Genomic DNA, 19,825 nt, shown 5'->3' on the forward strand with positions numbered 1-19,825 from the left:
TGCCGCTGGGAGCAAATGTCCTCCAGCCCTACAGACACATGCAGGGCCTCGGAAGACGTATCTCTTTATGGCCACTCCAGCCACACACATGTCTGTTAAGAAGCAGTATTATTGTGAATAGCCAGAGTCAATATTAAGTATTGGATAAGAATGAAAGTAGTTTGGGAATGATTATAACCATCTCCCCTACCCCAAAAAATATGCTGTTCAAAAAGTCAGTCTGGAGACACGGATAACAACCCTATTTTTATACCAACCCGACTGAATTCTTAATATATGGTAAAAAAGAAAATCATGGCTTAACATAAAGCAGGAGATGTAATAAATAATGAACTGCACTAACAGCTTAGCATCATAAGGAGACAGATGGAAAACTTCTCTCCCGAGATCACTGCTTCCAGAATTAGAGAAAGGGCTTCTGGACGTGTTCAGGGTGGATAGTTCAAGCCTGAATTTCAATGAGATGGAAACACTTTTTAGTATAAACGCAAGATTTTCATGTCTCCCTTTTAGGAAAAATAGGGATTATGGCATTCATCTGTTTCATCCAGAACTCGAAGCAAAACCCTAAACCGCAGACTCTTCCAGCATGTCTGATTCAATCAAACAAGGGAAGATGTTGCGGGTGCTTTGTATGCTAAGGAAGTGCTACGATGCCATCGTCTGTCCAGGAAAAGAAAGGAACACCCATCCATGTGGTTAAGCTATCAGAAAACTGGAGCATTGGGAATAAAGGAATTATTTCCGCGAGACAAGCACACCAGCCATTGGCTCATAATGAGCTGAAAGACCAATGACTGCTTCTCAGAGACTCCCAAGGGCCCAGTGTCCTGGGGACAGACCTGTGGCTAAGTCAGCATGGTGCACAGCAGAGAGTGGGGGGAGAGTGTCCAGCACTGCCCCGCCGGGGTCTGTCTGCATCACCTGGAGCAGCACAGACCCTTCAGTCTCTATTCTGTCTTCAGGAAAGAGGCCTACTCGCAGATGAACACACCAAGGCTCAGGTAATCTCAGGAAGCTCATTTACTCACACAGTCCTGGCCCATCGGGCTCTCTGGAGGCCCTTCTTCCTTAGCTGTCATCTGTTTTTAGACTGATAAGTAATAGTTGTACATATTTACGGACTATATGTAATATTTCGATACATGCATGCAATGCGTATTAAGTCAAGGTAATTGGGATATCCAAGACCTCAAACATGTATCAGTTCTTTGTGTTGGGAACATTCCAAATCTTCTCTTCTAGCTATTTTGAAATATACAATATGTCATTGTTAACTGTAGTCACCCTACTGTGCTATTGAACCCTAGAACATATTCCTTCTATCTAACTGTATGTTTGTATTCATTAACCAACCTCTCTTCATCCCCTTCTACCCTGTACCCTTCCAGCCCCTAATAACTATCATTCTACTCTCTACCTCCATGAGGTCAACTTTTTCTAGCTTGCACATATGAGTGACAACATGCTATATTTGTCTTTCTGTGCCTGGCTTATTTCAATTACCATAATTACCTTCAGTTCCATCTATGCTGCTGCAAATGACAGGATTTCATTCTTCTTTTGTGGCTGAATAGTACTCTATTGTATAAACATACTGTATTTCCTTTATTCATTCAACTATTGATGAACACAGGTTGATTCCATATCTTGGCTATTGTGAACAGTGTTACAATGAACGTGGAAGTGCAGGTATCTCTTCAACATACTGATTGCCTTTTCTTTGGATATCTACCCAGCAGAGGGATTACTGAATCATATGGTAGTTCTATTTTTAGGTTTTTGAGGAACCTTCATACTGTTATCCACAGTGGGTGCGCAAATGTTCATTTCATCCATCAACAGTGCGCAAACATTGCCCGTTCTTCACATCTTCACCAGCATCTGTTATTTTTTTGTCTTTTGATAGTAGCCATTTTAACGGAGGTGAGATGATATCTCATTGTGGTTTTGATTTGCATTTCCCTAATGATTAGTGATGTTGAGCATTTTTTCATATGCCTCTTGGCCACTTGTATATCTTCTTTTGAGGAATGTCTTTTCAGGTCATTTGCTCATTTTAAAATCTGATTATTTTTATTATATTTTTGCTATTGAATTGTTTCAGTTCCTTACATATTCTGGCGATTAACCCCTTGTAGGACGGGTAGTTTGCAAATATTTTCTCCCATTCCGTGGGTTGTTGCTTCACTCTCTTGACTGCTTCTTCCTTTGTTGTGCAGAAGATTTTTAGCTTGATGTTACCCCATTTGTCTATCGTTGCTTTTGTTGCCTATGCTTTTGCAATCTTACTCAAAAAATCTTTGCTCAGACCAAGTCTTCAAGAGCAAAATTTGCATAATATCTGATTAGGGTCTGGGGACCATTCAGAGCAAGTCCCCTGGGGCACCTGAGCCAATATGTGATCTAAACCTTCACCACAATCATGAGCCATCACATCAAATAGACCATTTCTTCCAAAACCCAACTGACTTTTTACAGGAATTGTGCATTTAAAAATGTTGAAGTCATGCTTCCTTCTCTTGGGGACACTGCAAATAATGGGGTGCCCTAGTTTCACTAAAGTGCCTCACATGAACTTTCCAACCCACAACCCTTAAACACAAATGAGTAGTAGCATGGACAATCAAGTGCAAGCTCAAGTTCAAAATGCCAAAACACAGGATATCAGGCATAAGATTAATTTACCTCTTACTTGCAAGAAAAGGTAGGAAATGATAAAATCAAAGGTACGTGTTTTCAAAACCAAAAGAAACAACAATACATACAAAATGTCAACAAACGAGATGATGATTGTGTCAGTTATTCCCAAGGTCAGGCTGGAGGAGAGTGTAGTTGGGAAGACATCAAAAATCAGAAATTATGGATTCCTCACTGTCTGCTCTTTCCAACACAGTGGAATATGGACTGGTCTGAGAATGTGATGGTGTTCAGGACAATAGGTTGTCATGTGATTGGGGCAGAGCTTTTCTTTTTACTTTTCTTTTCTTTTGAGATGGAGTCTCACTCTGTTGCCCAGGCTGGAGTGCAATGGCACAACCTCGGCTCACTGCAAACTCCGCCTCCTGGGTTCAAGTGATTCTCATGCCTCAGCTTTCCGAGTAGCTGGGATCACAGGCGCCCACCACCATGCCCAGCTAACTTTTGTATTTTTAGTAGAGACAGGGTTTCACCATACCATCTAGGCTGGTCTCAAACTCCTGACCTCAGGCGATCCGCCTGCCTCAGCCTCCCAAAGTTCTGCGATTACAGGAGTGAGCTTGTTACTTAGAAAAATTTCAAACTCATAGAAAAACTACAGTAATTACTCTTATATATCCTTTATGTGGATTCACAGAATGTTCACATTTTGCCACATAGGCTCTATCTCTCTCTCTCTGTGAACATATATAGTTTTATGTTATTTTATTTATTTTTTGCTGAGCCTTTTCAAAGTTGTAGGTATGATGATTCCCTACATACTTCAGGATGCATCTTCCATAAGTGAGGACATTCTGTTACAGAACACATTCACTCTCATTTTCCATTACTGCATTAAAGATTACCACAAACCTAGCAGCTCAAGACAACACTCATTTATTATCCCTTAGTTTCAGTGGGATTATCCCGTAGCCTGGGTATGGCTTAGCTGGGTTCTTTGTATAGGGTTGCACAATGCTGTAATCAAGGGTGGGTCAGGGTTATGGTCTCATCTAAGGCTTGCTTGGGGAAGAATCTGCCTGTCTTAGCAGAGTTCAGTCCTTGCAGCTGTAGGACTGAGGGCTTCAGCTCCTTGTGGTATCTCTGCTGGAAGCTGCTTTCAGCTCCTAGAGGACACCCTCAGTGCCTCCCATCACAGATAACCCACAGCATGGAAGCTTGACTCTTCAAAACCACCAAGAAAGTGAGAGACGCCAGCAGGAAGCGGCTACAATCTTACGTAACACAATCATGTAATGATGTGCACATAACTGCAGACCTCTAGTTACTTTTGCCATAATCTATTGGTTAGAAAAAAGTCATAGGTCTTGCCCCTTCTCAAGGGAAGGGTGTCACACAAGTCAAGAACACGAGATGGGCTAGGTGCAGTGGCTCATGCCTGTAATCCCAGCACTTTGGAAGGCTGAGGCTGGCAGATCACTTGAGGCCAGGAGTCTGAGACCAGCCTGGCAAACATGGTGAAACCCCATCTCTACTAAAAATACAAAAATTAGCCAGGCGTGATGGTGGGTGCCTGTAATCCCAGCTACTTGGAAGGCTTGAGCCCAGGAGACGGAAGTTGCAGTGAGCCGACATCATGCCTCTGCACTCCAGGCTGGGTGACACAGTGAGATTCCATCTCAAAAAAGAATACCAGGTGGTGGGATCATGAGGACCACCTTAAGTATCTGCCATAGCATTATATAATGACCAAATTCAGGAATTCATGTTGATATTATCCTTCTCAATGTATCAGTGCCTGATGTCAGCTTGTCCCATTGTTGGTGATTGACTGTAAGAAAGAGCTTTCCCTCTGCTGTCTATCTGAGGGTATTTCCCTGTTCAGTAGGTCATCAGGCTGGGCTGCAAGAAAGAATATAATGTGCATATGGCCGATGTTAAAAAGTAGCTAAGTGTCACCCAGGGAAGACACCAGACAGGATTTGAGGTCTTTGGGAAAAGACAACATGCACACCTGGCTCGAGTGGCCCAGTGATGACTTGCAGCCAGGGGAGAAGCAGCGTGCACACAAGATCTAGCCCCTTGCATTGCACTGGACCCCATGGCTGGTGGGTCCACTCCACAGGTGATGTAGGCAGTGTGATCACACACAACCTGCTTCATGGACCCCAAATCTTCCCCACGTAGGGTCTGAAATGCGAAAAGCTGGGGATATATCTGACAGCCATCAGATCACACACTGAAGCAGAACACAGCAGTGTACATGCAATTTGTAACAGGGAACGATATCCCCTCCCAGGTGATAAGCCCAGCACAGGCTATGCAGGCTCTTTATCTTCCCATAAGAAAATGTTCCAGGCCCAAGGCCCATCTTCCACAGCTGAGAGTGATGCACAGACCACACATGACTGCTTTCCCAGTGGTGGCTATGTATTTATGCAGGCATGGACTTGAGGAATCTTATTATTTTAATGGCTTAAAATATATTATTGGCATGATTTGTTTAGATGCTCTAAATTGTCCCGTGTTTGGTCAGTGGGAGCCCTTTCAAGCTGGCTTCTGTCTCCTGAGTCCTTTGAACATGTCCCCAGCATTCTTTGAGTACTTCCTTACTTTCTGGCATTACAAGATGATCCAGGTCAATCTTGTTCTTTCCTGTCCCAGTCCCGGAATCAGCCATTTCTCCAAGCAGCCCAGACTTCTTATATATGGAAATGGCATTTAGAGACCAAGATCAGTGTGCACGGGAGAGTTTCAAACAAAGACATGGGTGATAGAATTGGGAGAGGACACTGCAGTGGGTGGGACATTGGATGCCAGCTGTACTGTAGGTTCTTGAGAGGCTGAGAGTTAACTGTCAGCAAAGTTTTCTTGAATGCCCCCAAGTGTTTAGAACCACACTAAGCCCTTAATGGGTCCTCTTTTCATGCCTGGTTGATTGATTCATTTATTCGTTGACTGTATTTATTGCTTGATAATAGAGCCAAAGTTAGTTTATTAGATGTATTTTCATGGACTATTGCAATAGGTGCAATAAAGTGCATGAGCAGCTTGGAGGTCACCCAGGCCACACCTCCATTTGGCTAATGAGGCCTCTTGGACCTCAGCAGGGGGAAATGCCATCTCCAGGTCACACACTTGGCGGACAGCAGAGCCAGGTCTGGACACCAGCCCACCCGGCTCACTCCGGCACCTCTCATCAGTACAGCCTATAACGAGATGCCAGAAAGAATCCTCTCCTTTTAAGAGCAGAAAAGGTCCCATAAGCCTCACCATGACTTGTCTACTGTGGCTTAGCATGGGAGCCATGCATTCTGACCAAGCCCACTGTAGCCAGCGATCCTAGCCTGAGGCTCATGGGCTGTCACTAAAATCCAAACTGGAGGCTGCCAGTAGGCAGGCCTTCAGTTAACAGAGTCACCCTCAACCATGGGCTCTCTGGAGTTCTGAGGCCAGCCAATCCATCAGGCTTTCTCCACCACTGACCATCTGCAGGCCCCTAAATTCTAGAGGCTGCAGTGATTCTGGGAGTCTCAAGGTCCCCATTTCCGCCCTGAAGTTCTCTGTGTCTATTTCACTGTGAGAGTAAGCAATGATACTCCTCATTCATTCAAAATAAATAAAATGTTCTAAAAAGCTAGTGTCGCAAGCATAGCTGTGGTTCACTGAGGCCTTAATCCATGCCTAATCTGTTGCATACTTCCTCTCTGGTCATCGCAACCACCATGCAAGGAAGCTATAATTATCTCCTCATTTTTCAGATGAAAAACCTGGGCCAAAAGAGACAAACAACCTTGTCTAAAGTCAGGGTAAGGGTGTGGAAGTGTGAGCTGTCAGGTGAACCCTGATCCATGAACTCTGAGCAGGTACCTCCCCTCTGCAAGGATGAAAGGACATTTAAGGCCAACAGGCTGAGTGGAGGTGGCTGGACACTGATTATTCTGCTCCCCACCACTGGGGTTGGCCTGTGTTCCCAGGATGGCGGTGGCCCCTTGGCTCTTCCCCTACCCCATCCCATCGCTGGGCTTCTCTCTCTCACTCTCTGCCAGCCCCAGGCGGGCTCCTCGTGGCCCCAGGCTCTCTTCTGCCAGCAGCAACTCCTGCACTGGCTTCCTGCCTCCCTAAAAGGACTTAGTTCCAGCTCTGTTTTTAAATCCCAGAAAATGTTCTGGCAGGGCCAGCCCATAAACGTCCTTCCTTTGGCTGGAGCCACACTAGAGGTTTCCCCTTGTAGTCCTTGGCACTTTGCCTGGGGGCTGCTGTGCAAGGGTGGGCCTTGGCGGTAGAGTTTTTCCTGGCCCCTTCCTGAGAAGCACTTATGGGACAGTGCCTACAGATGGAGACGAAGAGTTGGTCAGGGCTCAGACAAGTTTAACTTCCACTGTGGGATCAGTATTCAAATAAAAACATTTTAGTGAATCTGATAGGACTGATACTGGGGTTCCCAGTAGCCATGAAGAGGTTGCAGAGTCAGACCTGGACTCCAATGCCAGTCCTACCCACTACTGGCCATGGGACCTCGGGCATATTATCTAACCTGGTGAGGGGCGAAGTGCGTGTGACCCCCCTCTCAGGGGTTGATCTAGCCTAAAGCTAATGAAGCTTAAGGTTTTTGTATTTGTAATTCTGTATCCTTTGCTTGAGGGAGCACCTCAAATGGTATGAGCTGCAAAGACTTGGAGCTATTTCCACCCACTGTTGAAGACTATTTACCTGTTTTAAGGGACAACTATTTTTTCTCTCTAAGGTAGAAGTGAAATGGTGACTTTGATAGCTTTGTGACCACAGAACCCGAGGAATAGACCCAGAATTCTCTGGAAGGGAAACATCACTGTCACATAGCCCTCCAGGCCTTGGTCCAAACTCCTCCCCTTCCCCCACCAGTCTGGGTCTCCTGAGCCATGCAGGTGAAAGTGCTTGGAAATGGCCAAGTGCTGTTTAGATGTTGGAGTAAGTAAGTGCTGTTTTCAGGTCACGTTCCTCTAGTGCAGCAGATCCCACCCGGCTACACGCTAGAATAAGCGAGAGACTTCCAGAAACACAAATGCCTGGGCTCTACCCCAGAGAGATTCCATCAGAGTCACTGAGAGCAGGACTCAGGTCTTGGCACCTTGTTTAGGTTGCTCAGAGGATGCTACTGTGCGGCCGAGGTTGAGAGCCGCTGCTCTAGAAAGCCATTCTGGGCCTTCCAGATCATGTGCTTCTGCAGTAATAATTCTGGAGTATTTATCTTTGCTGCTCATTTGGTGCTTAGCCTTGTCTCCTTGTCCTGTCATTTGCTGTTTCTCCTTCACTGACTAGGCAGTGAGGACCCTCACAGCCTCTCCTCTGCCATTGCCCCAGCTCTGGGCATTTATTTAATTCTGCCTAAAACTGTGAGCAGGAGGATGTATCTGACTGTTTACTGTGCACTCAGGCACGTCCAGTCCCGCTGGATAGGTGCTTCAGCCCGTCTTATGTGCTAGGATACTCCGTCTCATCTAAGCCCTACAAGAAACCTGCAAAGGAAGGAGTTTAGTGGCCCTATTTTAGAGATGAGGAAGGTGAGGCTCAGAAAGGTCAAGTAGCTTGCCCAGGCCACAGGGCTACCCAGTGCTGGAGCTCTGTGTGCAAAGCCTCATGCCTGTCTCTGCAGCATGCTGCCCTAGCTACGGTCTTGTTGAAGCAAGGACTGACCAGAGAGAAAGTGTGTTTGGGTGCAAAGCTGGAAGCCAGCTCAAATGGTAATTAAGAAAACTGTAAAGCTGAGATTTGAGTTTTTTTGCTGCAGAATTTCATGATATGATTCATGCTCATTTTGTGTGGCCAGGGTTAGCTCTGAATGATTAGGTCAGCTATAAAATGTGGGTGCTTTCCTGAGTTCCTGCCGAAATAAATTAATAATAAAATGACCTATAAATATTTAATAGCCGATTAGAGGTTTTTCTCTTTTTTTGGATGAGTATCAACATCCTTGGATAATTGCACTTGAAAGTTGCAAATAATCTCTGACCCTTGTATTTTTCGATATAACCTATGTAAATTACCTCTCCAGAAAAATCTGTTTGGAGTAACATACCTTGCAGGAAACATGAATAGCAAAACCATTCAAACATGGAGGTCACTTCACTCTGAGAAGTGAGGACAGTGTGCTGGACCAAGAAGAGGTGGCAGTGGGTGCTGATATTCCTTTAAATGACAGTTTCTTCTGTGAAAGATACAGCTCCCCAGTGCCCCCAGCCCTCTTCCTTACGCCCAGAAGACCATCAGCCAAATTCCACACTGACCTCAGATGACTCAGAACTTTCACAGCCAGGAATGATGGTTCATGCCTGTAATCCCAGCACTTTGGGAGGCCGAGGCAGGTGGATTGCTTGAGGCCAGGAGTTTAAGACCAGCCTGGACAACATGGTGAAACCCTGTCTCCATCAAAAATACAAAGATTAGCCAGTCTCGTAACCGAGACTCAAGAAAATAAATAAATAACAATTTAAAAATAAAATTAAAATATTAACAAAGAACTGACCTGCCTTGTAGCTATACTGGAGTCAAGACCATAAGGATTCCCTTCTAAGGCAGCTGCTCTCACTTAGTGGTTGGGTGAATGGCCCTGGAGCTTGCTAAAAATGCAGGTCAGTGGAGCTGGCGAAGGCAGGGCTTAGGAATTTGTCGTATTAGTTAGCAGCCCAGACCCCTTGGGGTTGTGAACACAGACTTAGCATCACAGCCTTAGGACACCTCAGTGGTCATCCAGTCCAACCTCTTCCTTTTTGCCTGATCCCCAATCCCATCTCCACCATTGGAGTTCCTCTGGGCTCTCAGGATCAACACTGGAGAAGGAGGTGGGATTGGGAGGGTGAGAAGTTGGGCTGTGATGCCCAGCGAAGGCCTCAGCCAACCTTGCAGGAAGCTCTGGAGCCGGGATGGTCCCTCAGATGTGTCCACGCCAGCTCTGCCCCAAGAGCTGCTCACAAGTGTTAGACACATTCACTTTGAGAGCTGGGTCTTGGTCCCATTGGTGAAAGGTAAACCAGGTGTAGTGAACTAAGGTCTTCTTTAGGAATTGGTGTTAGAAAAGCCCACTCCCTGTGGCCAGGGCATCAGCAGCCCTGCTGGGATGCAGAGTCCTTACTGCAGTCGTATATCAGCAGTATAAGCAGTATAAGCAGAATAGTGTCCTCAAGGGATCCTCCAGTCATTATATCAGCAAGCCCAAATATCCTTGTTGAGTTCAACAGTTCATCAGTTGACAAAGAAATTGAGATCAGGGAAAAGAAGTTGCATAGTCAAGGTCACTTCACATACTTGTTCTTTTTCAGGCCTTGGAAGTATGACTCCTTTAAGGTGTATGTTTCAAGGCATCCCCAGATGTCTCAATAAAAATACGATGACACACCTCTCTTTGTTTCCCAGAAAGGCTTTTCTCTAACTGGAGTGTTTTAATAGAAGCAGGCAAGAAACCCCAATATCATAGAAAACCTAAATAGCAAGGGTGGAGGTGATCCTTCAATCCCATCTGGTGTCCTCAGTGCCAGAGTCCTAAACAGGGTGGGGCACCCCAGGTTTTGTGTCAGGGCTACAAGATACAGAAGGTGCAAAGATTCCAAATCTCATTGCTAATTAACTGATTGAACAATGTGCAGTTCCTGCCTCAGCTGCACCCCCAACTCAATGCACACCTCATCAGACTCAAGGCAGGCCTGCTCCTGGTCCCCTAGCTAGCCAGAGGAGAAGGACAGAGGGGTGACCAAGGCCTCCTGTGATCTGGGGGTGCAGTTCATGTTTGCTCATGAGGGTTGAAGGTTTCTTTTTTATCAAAGTGCCCTGCCTTGGAGACCCCATGCTTGTCCTGCTTTACCTTCCAAGGTCTCTGATTCTCAGAGAGAAGATCTGAGGCTGGCATGCTCTTCCTTCCTCTCTTTTCCCATTCATCTCCACTGCACCCCACCTACTGCATCAAAAACAGCCACTTGCTCAGCCACCACAACCCTGTGTAGCAGAAAGATGTACAATTCTGATTCTTTCAGCTTCAACATCAACTGAGCCCTTTGGTACACAATGACCTACATAGTGTTTAATATGGAAATAGAAGAATGTTTATCTTAAAAAAAAATCTCTGACCCACTTTCAGGCCACCAACACAGGTACTCTTGGGTAAGGCAGATTCCTGTTGACTCCGAGCAGCACAAATGCTAATATCATTAGCATGTCTCCTAGGATTTAGAGTAATTCAATCAAACCCCTCCTCCCTCCAGCAAAGGCCAGTTCTGAAACTCTCCTTAATTCATTTGTCAGAACCCAATTGCTGCATCAAGGGCCTGAATTAAAACAGCAAATTCTCAAACACAGGCTCATGGCGTAGCAATTTACACGTCCTCTATAGGGTGCAGTCTTTTGGGGCAAGAGATCAACTTAAGCATTCTAATGATGAATTTATAAAAGGAGTGCTTGTCACTCTTCTTCTCCTCAGTTTTCAGTTGATCTAAGAAACTCCTTGAAAATTATTTTTTAAAGAATCGTTGTCTCATATTAAAGGGTACCAGCTGTGATTTAAAACCTCTATCTGGGAAAAAGTAGACAAAGTCCTTCCACATCAGGGTAGTTGAAAGAATCCATGATTTGGAATTTAGAGACCTGGGCTTAGGTCCTAGCTCTACTGTTTAATAGCAGACTGGCCTTGGGTGATCATTATATTTATGTTCCACTTTCTTTCCCTGAAAATGGGAATCACGTTCATGTTTACTTCTATGAGCTACTTATAAAGACCAAATGAGATCATGCACATGCATTATCAACTGAAAAGCTTTATCCAAGGATAAGGGATCTTCCTTTATTTTTGATTGGCTATTAGAGGGGACAAAGCCAACACTGAGAATCAAAAATTGTTCCTTTTCATCACCCTTTGCTTCCTAGATTATCTTTAGGTCCTCAGAGATACCCAACCTCTCTCCATTTTCATCCATGTATAGCATGAAATGGGTATAACTTTATTCATTACCAAAGTGTAAATGTCTCTCGTGGGGACATTTTGTTAGTTACGGGAAACAAAACTTTGATCTTATTTGCTAAAGTTCTTTGAATAAGGGATTAGGGGACTCATTTGAGGCTGGGGAGGCATTTTGGTTTCCCCAAATTCAATTGAAAGGTAGCTGTTTGCTTGTGGATCTTTAAGGACAACCCTGTGACAAAGGGATGTGGTCTGAAAGGAGCGGTTTCCCACAAGAACCCAGGGTAACTTGCATGGATCTGTGAACCTGCTGGGAGTAATCACATCACTATCTTTAATGGGGCCACTTGTAGTTGTAATCTTGACCAGAGGCTCCTCTCCTTAAAGCAGATGGCCCTCCCCACGGTGGGGGGCCTCATCCAATCTGCTGAAGGCCTAAATAGAACAAAAGGCTGAGTAAGAGGGAATTCTCTCTTTCTTTTTTTTGAGACAGAGTCTTGCTCTGTTGCACAGGCTGGAGTGCAGTGGCGCAATCTTGGCTCACTGCAACTTTCACCTCCTGGGTTCAAGTGATTTTTGTGCCTCAGCCTCCTGAGTAGCTGGGATTACAGGCATACACCACCATGCCCGGCTAATGTTTGTATTTTCAGTAAAGACAGGGCTTCACCATGTTGGCCAATCTGGTCTTGAACTCCTGGCCTCAAGTGACCCACTTGCCTCAGCCTCCCAAAGTGCTTGAATTACAGGTGCGAGGCACCATGCCCAGCAGAGAATTCTCTCTTCTGCCTCACTGTCTTTGAGCTGGGACATCTGGACTAAGACTCAAATTGGATCTATCCCATTAGCTTTCCTGGGTCTGGGCTTCTCGGCCTCCAGAACCACCTGAGTTAATTCCTTATAATAAATATCTTTTTACGTATACATACAGATGTATATATACACATCCTATTGACCCTGTTTCTCTGGAGAACACCAACTAATACAACACTACTTGATCATGGTTTATAATCCTTTTTACATGTTGCTGGATTCAGTTTGCTAGTATTTTGCGAGAATTTTTGCATCTGTATTCATAAGAGATATTGGTCTGTAGCTTTTTATCTTGTCATGTCTTTGTCTGGCTTTAGTATTAGGGTTATACTGGCCTCACAGTATGAGTTGAGAAGTGTTCCCTCCTTTCCTGTCTTTTGGAAAAGTTTTTAAAGAATTGGCATTCATTTTTCTTCAAGTGTTCAGTAGAATTCACCAGTAAGAGTTTGGACTTGGATATTTCTCAGTGGGTAGCTTTTTGATTAATAACTCAGTCTCTCTTCTTGTTATTAGTCTATTTAGATATTTCTATTTCTTCTTGACTGGGAAGCTCTTAAGAGAATCAAGTCACCTTTAAGAGTGAACACTGTTGGAGGTAAAAGTCAAAAACTCCATTGAGTTGATACCTGCGGCTGAGTCTTTTCTTCTTCTAAGCAACTAGATTGTGGTTGGGTCATCTAGAAACTTTTCTTGAGTGAGGTGAACTCCCTGAACCATTTGATCCAAAATATGAGCTAAGGAATGAGCAAAAGTGTGATGAAATTAAATTCCCATCATTTTGCAGTCCAACACAAAATGCAACAGGTGTTAATTCAGATGCTGGTGGCACTTCTCTGAAGATGGAGATGGCTAGGTGATATTATGTGGCCTCTTGGAGATAGTCATCTTTCAGGAAAAGCATTAAACAACGTCCTTGTTTTCTATCACTTTCGGATAGCTCAGAGGCCTCTAGAAAGTTGTCATCAACAGTAAGCACCTTCCCCACCCCATTGCATCAGAGCCTTCCAGAGTTGTCACCATGGTCCCAGTTCCTTGTGAGTTATTTTCCATTCCAGCCTGGCTGCAAAGAAAGTTTCCATTTGCTTGACTTCCCGATCTCTTCCTATCTCTGTGAGGCATTTCATTGTTATTGCTAATCACCACAAATGCACTGAGGGTGCCAAGCTAATAAATATGGGGAAGTTGCAAGTATCAAGAAATCCAACCAAGTTCTCCCATTCTTGGACTATGGTTATTGACTTCCTTCCTGCCTGGAACCCAGAAACTCTTTGCTGTTGTTGTTGTTGTTGTTGTTGTTTTCTTGTTCTCCAAGTTAGTTCTCAAGGGAGGCCTTGTCAAACTTCCTCAATTATTTAGACTTTCCTTGTCTCAAAGTCCTATAGGTCTCTTCCCTGAGGGGGTCTGCAAAGGTAGAATGAGAACTGAGAGTGAAGGTCCATGATGGCATCCCCCACTGACCACGTCCCCATAGCCTCTCACCTGGGTGACTGCAGGGATCACCTTGCAGCTCTCTCTGCTTCTTCCCTCACCTCCAACTTTATCCTCATCACACAGACCAGAGGAGAGCTCCACCTCTCCACCTGCTCCGGTTTCAGTGGTCTCCTTAAACACACCAGGGACACTCCTCCCTTTGCATTTGCTGTTCCTTCTGCCTGGAATACTCTTCCCTAGATATTCACAGGCTCACCCCTTTACTTTCTTCAGATATTTATATAAGTGTCACTTTCAAAGTGAGGCTGTCCATGACTACTCCATTTACAGTGTAATCCCCAACCCCAACCCCTAAAGCACTCTATCCTCTTACTTGCCTTGTATCTTACTTCTCAATTCTGTTATTGCCTCCTTCCCCACTAGACTATAAGCTACATGAGGGCAGGAGCTTTGCTATTTGTTCACTGAAGGGATTGGAGGTTGAGTAAGAATGTCATTTACACCACCTGACAGCTCATCACTCAAGCAGCTGCCAGTGGTACCTAAAAACCTCGTTAAGTGCATAACAGAATCTCTCCTGGATCCAGTTTATAGGCTGAGTGAGGCCCAGGCCACCATGTTAGTTAGGCAGCTTGATGAGAAAATGTATCTTCTTCTTTCCCCAAGCCAGAGTTTTATTACCCTCCTTTTTAAATGCATTATTCCTAGAAGATGCCTTAGCAAAGTTCAGACTTGGCTGAATCAAGTTAGTAAGAAGTTAACTAGGAGCTAATTAATAAGGCAGTTAACTTTTCAACTTATCTCTGTTAGACTTTTAGCACTGTACATTTGTGCTTCTATAGGTATTGCTGTCACTCTTTTGTCTAAAGATGGGAATATGAAAGAAGCTATGTTCATGAAGAACATCGTAGTAGATCCTTTAGATTTTAGCCTCCTTTTTGTCCAGGTTTAGATTCCAGTGGGATCCATCATTCTTGTGCTTATCCCTTAGAATTTCTGGCCCTCTTTCCCTGCACTACGCTTGCCTACAAATCCCCAATCATGATGAAACCTAACCCTCTTCACACCTGCAACTGAGTAGCTGAATGGGGCTGACTATAACCACACAGCCAGCCAGCAGGTCTGAATGAAAAATCCTGCCCACTTGTTTCAAGTGGTGCCTGAGCACTCCTGAACTCCCCTCATCCATTCACGTGTCTGCTCTGCTCTCCTTGACAGCTATTTTCACCCTCCTTGCCTCCAACCATCCTCTCAGCCAATGAACTTGCTTCTTATTCCAGTGAAAAGACAGAAGCAATCAGAAAAGAATTTCTGCAAGCTTCCACCAACAAATCTAGGAACTCACCTAAATCTAGACCTAGGTACTCTGCCTGTTCTTGCTTACCATGGAGGAATTGATCATATGCCTACTGTAGCCCACACTTCCACTTGAGCATTGGTCCTGTCCCCTCTTGCCTATTCAAGGGCTTCACACCAGCAATTGTCCCCTCTTTTTCTCAAATCATAATTTCTTCCCTCTCTACAGGAGCAAGCAGACATGATGAAATATCTCCCAATTTACAAAAAAGGAAGAGAAACCCTCTTGTTATTCATTCCCTGTGAACTACAGCCCCATTTGTCAGCTCTTCTTTATGGTAAAACTCCTCGAAATGGTGGTCTGTAGTCTCCATCTCCACTTTTTCTTCCAATCTCTTTTCAGTTCACTCCAACCTGACCTTCATTTGCATCTACGTGAGCTTCTGTCAAGGTCCCCATGCTTAGCCACATGCTCGGTTTGCAGCCCTCCTCCAACGCACCATCTCTTCCTTGGAACAGTTTTGTTCACCTGGCTTCCTGGGCACCACATCTCTTGGCTCTCCTCCTACCTTAGTGCTGCTTCCTAGCCTGCTTCCTCTTCATCAGTCCTACATGGAGGTTGATGGAGTGCCCAGGGCATGGTTCTCAGCTCTCAGCTCTTCCTCCCTCTGAACCCGCTCCCTAGGACGTACTATGACTTTCAGTTGCTTGTGACCACTGGGTTTGGATTTGCAACCCAGGCCTCTTACAGGAGTGGCAGGCTCCCACCAACTGCCCACTTCACATCTGCCCTTGGCTCAAGGATTGTCTCAAAATTCCTATATCCAAAAATAGAGTTCTGGAGCCAACGTGCCATTTTCTACTTCTACATGGTAGTACTTTAAGCCAAAAAAATTTTGAGTTATCCTTGGCTTCTCTTTTTCTCTCACATGTCACAATCAACCCATCGGCCAATTCTTCAAACTATGTCTAGAATCCAACCATTTTTCACCACCTCCAGCATAACCTCACCAGGAATACTGCAGTGGCCTCACTGGGCTCTGCTTCTCCTGTGCCCCTCTATCATCTTTCCCTACACAGCAGCCAGAGGAGGCTTTTACAAAAAGCCACGTCATTGGTATCAACCACTTCCATGCCTTAAGCCCCAAGATGGCTTTCTATCTGCTTACAGTCAAATCGGATCCTTTCCATGTCTCTGACCTCATCCTAACCTGCTGCATACCAGCCCGTGGGCCTCATGTCCTTTCTCTAATATCTGCCTCAGGGCCTTTGCACTGTCTATATCCTCGGACTAAAGTACTTTCTCCCCAGATATCTGCTGGCTTGCTCCCCTATATCTTTCTAGTCTCCTATAAATCAGACCCTCTCTAAATACTCTCCGTAAAATAGCTTGGACTCCACCTCCCCACCACCCTTGATTCCCCTTAGCCTGTTTATTTTTCTTCACAGCACTGCTAGGAGCTTCACAGCTCCTGCTGACATAGCATGTGCTTCTCTGTTTAGGGTCTGTTTCTTCTGCCTACAGGGGAGTGTGAACTCCTTGAGGGCAGTCCCTCTGTCTAATCGGTTCACTGCTATAAGAACAGTGACTGACACACAAAAGCCACCCTTTTAAAATCCACTGCATGAATACAAGAGTCTATTTATAATAGTGGAATTCATAAACAACCCGTATCCAAAAGCAGAAAAAGGATAAAGTAAATTACATTTTGGCTCCTCAATGGAATTTTAGAGTCAATAAAATAGATGAAATCATTCATAGGTATTACTTAAAGGACACAAACAATTTTCAAAAACGACTTTAAATTGTTAACAGATGCACAGGGCAAAAGTTTTACCCACCTAACAAACAAGAAAAAGCAAATTAAAAGAACTATGGGATATCACATTCCTGTTACTGAATTAGCACATGTTTCTCTTTAAGCATACACCATTAGATTCTGGAAAGGCTTTCCTGGGGTAAACTCTCTCCTAAGGGATATAAATTTACACAACACCTTTGGAAAAAAAATCTAGACAAAAATACATCATATTACATCAAGATGTTCATTCTTTCTCATCTGGTATTTCTCCTGGGACTATCACATAAGAACATAATAAACACCATGAATACAAAAAACAAAATAAGAAAGCCTACATATCTAATGGTTAAGAAGAAAATGATACATCTACTCCATTAAGTATTATAAAGGCACTCAAATTATGTGTATTAAGAGTTTTATTGACTTGGAGAAATGTTTATACCATAATCTGATACTAAGTTTAAAAAAAAAATCAGCCCTGGGAGGATGCCAGGTTATCCACATAGGAAGCAAAAGACATCACAGATTTCCTTTAGGAGCCTGGAGAATTTGGACTCCTGCTCACAATTACTGACTCGATGTTTTCTGTTGTGTTTCCAATGGTCTAATTAAGTTTCTCTTCAGATAATGCTTTGGCCAAGCTCTTTTTTGTTACAAATACACAATATAAAGATTTCACTCTGCATTCCCCGTTACCATCCTTCTGCATCAGTACCACACACAATTAAGTTGATCATGTTAGAGGTTTTATGCTTAATTTTTACATGCTGAAGAATTATTAGCATTTTAATAAGTCACAGCACTTAACATCTATTAACGAGTATTGAAACTCATAAACTATTTAATTTTCTACCACAGTGTAGCCATTTTTCCCATTAAAAAGCAAGAACAACAGAAATCAAATCAAAGAACAACAGAAAAGTGCTATTGACAGGAAAAGCCTCACCTAGACCACGTCTCGTTTTTTAGAATTGATGCAGATAGCTGTGTGAAATGTCGGAATCAGTAGTGTTTGGCAGGGGAGGAGTGACAAAGAGGACTTCCTCTAAGTGTCCTCATTCTCCAGAATCCAGGAAGGGTTGAGGCTAACAAATGAGTTGCCAGTTAACCCCATGGGACCCCAAAATCACAAATACTAAACCTGAGGCTCTGTTCTCTGTTGCATACATGTGCACCTGCACACACACACCCCAGCTTCAGTTCACCCAAAGAAGTAAATTACCCACTGATTGTTTTTAAAGCAATTTAAAAATTTTGAAATAGTTATAGATTCAAGTTCAGAATAACACAGAGACACCTTTATCCAGTTTTCTCCTGTGGTAATGTTTTGCAATACTACAGCACAATACCATAACCAGAATATTCACATTGATAAAAATCCACTGATTTTAGATTGCTCCAGTTTTACTGGTACTTGTGTGTGTGTGTGTGTGTGCCTGTGTGCATGCACGTGAGTGCATGTGTGTATTCTACTCAATTTTATCACATATGTAAGGGTGTGTGTGTTTATGCACACCACCACAGTCAAAATACAGAACAGTTCACTCACCACTGGGATCCCCCTGTTGATGTTTTATAGCCACACACTTCCTTCCCCAGACTCCTGTCTGTCCCTAGTCTCTGGCAACCACTCATCTGTTTTCCACTTCTATAATTTTTACTTCAATTAAATTACATAAATTGAATTATGTAATATGTACCTTTGTGGAACATCTTGTCATATGCTTATTCGCCATCTGAATATTTCCTTTGGTTAGGTGTCTGTTTGGGCCTTTTGCCCATTTTTAAATTGAGTTGTGTGTTTTTTCGCTGTTGAGTTTTAGGAGTTCTTTGCATGTTTTTGATAACAGTCCTTTATCAGATGTGTCTCTTGCAAATGTTGTTCCCATTCTGTGGCTTGTCTTCTCATTCTCTTGATTCTATTGAGTTTTAAGATACTACCCCCTTCATTGGATATGTGGCTTGGAAATATTTCCTCCCTGTCTGTAGCTTGCCTTTATATCTTCTTCATAGAATTTTTCATAGAGGAGTTTTTAATTTTGATGAGGTCCAAATTATCAATTGAATTGTGCTTTTGGTGTCAAGCCTAAGAATTGTTTGCCTGGCCCTAAGTCCCAAAGAATTTCTCTTTAATGTAAAAGGCAACCAAAGGAGTGCCCTGAAAGGTGGAAAGAGGAAGGTGAACTGATTGGAAACTAAGGAGTGGAGGAATACCATGGCAGCATGGCTATGCTGTGTGTACAACCTTCCACCCACTTGAAGAAAGAGACTCACATCTGTGATTCCCAACACCAAATTTGCAATAGGAAGTGGCCCAGGAAGGCTCATTCCTCTGCTGGAAGAAACAAGAGTTCCCTGGACAATGCCAAGAGGGATGGGTCGTGAGATCCACTGGCAAAAATCTACAAGGGAAGTATTCTCCTTTTCTGCAGGCTTGAGACCTTTCTCCTCTACTGAGAGACACCAGAAGCTTGGCAGTACTGGCAAGGGGGGTTTTGCCATGGGAAGCTCCGTCTTCTCTGTCTTCTAGTCTCCATGGATGTGAGATTCCTCTCTCCCACCCAGAGACATGGGTGGCAGGGGGGCCCCAGCAAGAGGGATCCTGCCCAGGAAGCGCTCTTTATTTCCAAGGCATAGAAGGGTCCCTTTCCACCTTTAGAGGCACCAGCCTAGGGAAATTCTTCATGTCCCCTCAGGTAGCACCAGGAGGGTCCAGTGGGAGCCTCAGCAGCTCCAGAAAAACCAGGAAGGCCAAAGTAGTACCACAAAGGCTGTGAAAATGAAATTAGCATTGCACCCACAGCTCACAAAACTAGCATGCAAACAAAACCTAAAAAGATAATCTCCAAACATAATAGCCAGGCTGTTCAGGATATAATGTAAAAAGTTACCCATTGTACCAAGAATCAGGAAAATCACA

At 44.0% G+C, this 19,825-nt stretch overlaps 1 long non-coding RNA gene across 1 annotated transcript in view; it reads left to right on the forward strand.

The window, feature by feature from the left end:
* The first annotated feature begins 437 nt into the window (after nucleotides 1-437).
* LOC129025061 (uncharacterized) overlaps nucleotides 438-19,825 on the forward strand; it is a 42,986-nt gene continuing 23,598 nt past the window's right edge. Inside the window, exon 1 of the long non-coding RNA XR_008497163.1 lies at nucleotides 438-1,004. This is a non-coding gene — a long non-coding RNA (uncharacterized LOC129025061). The remainder of the gene's footprint in view (nucleotides 1,005-19,825) is intronic.

The sequence above is a fragment of the Pongo pygmaeus genome, chromosome 12 (genome assembly GCF_028885625.2).
Source record: "Pongo pygmaeus isolate AG05252 chromosome 12, NHGRI_mPonPyg2-v2.0_pri, whole genome shotgun sequence".
Lineage (NCBI taxonomy): Eukaryota > Metazoa > Chordata > Mammalia > Primates > Hominidae > Pongo > Pongo pygmaeus.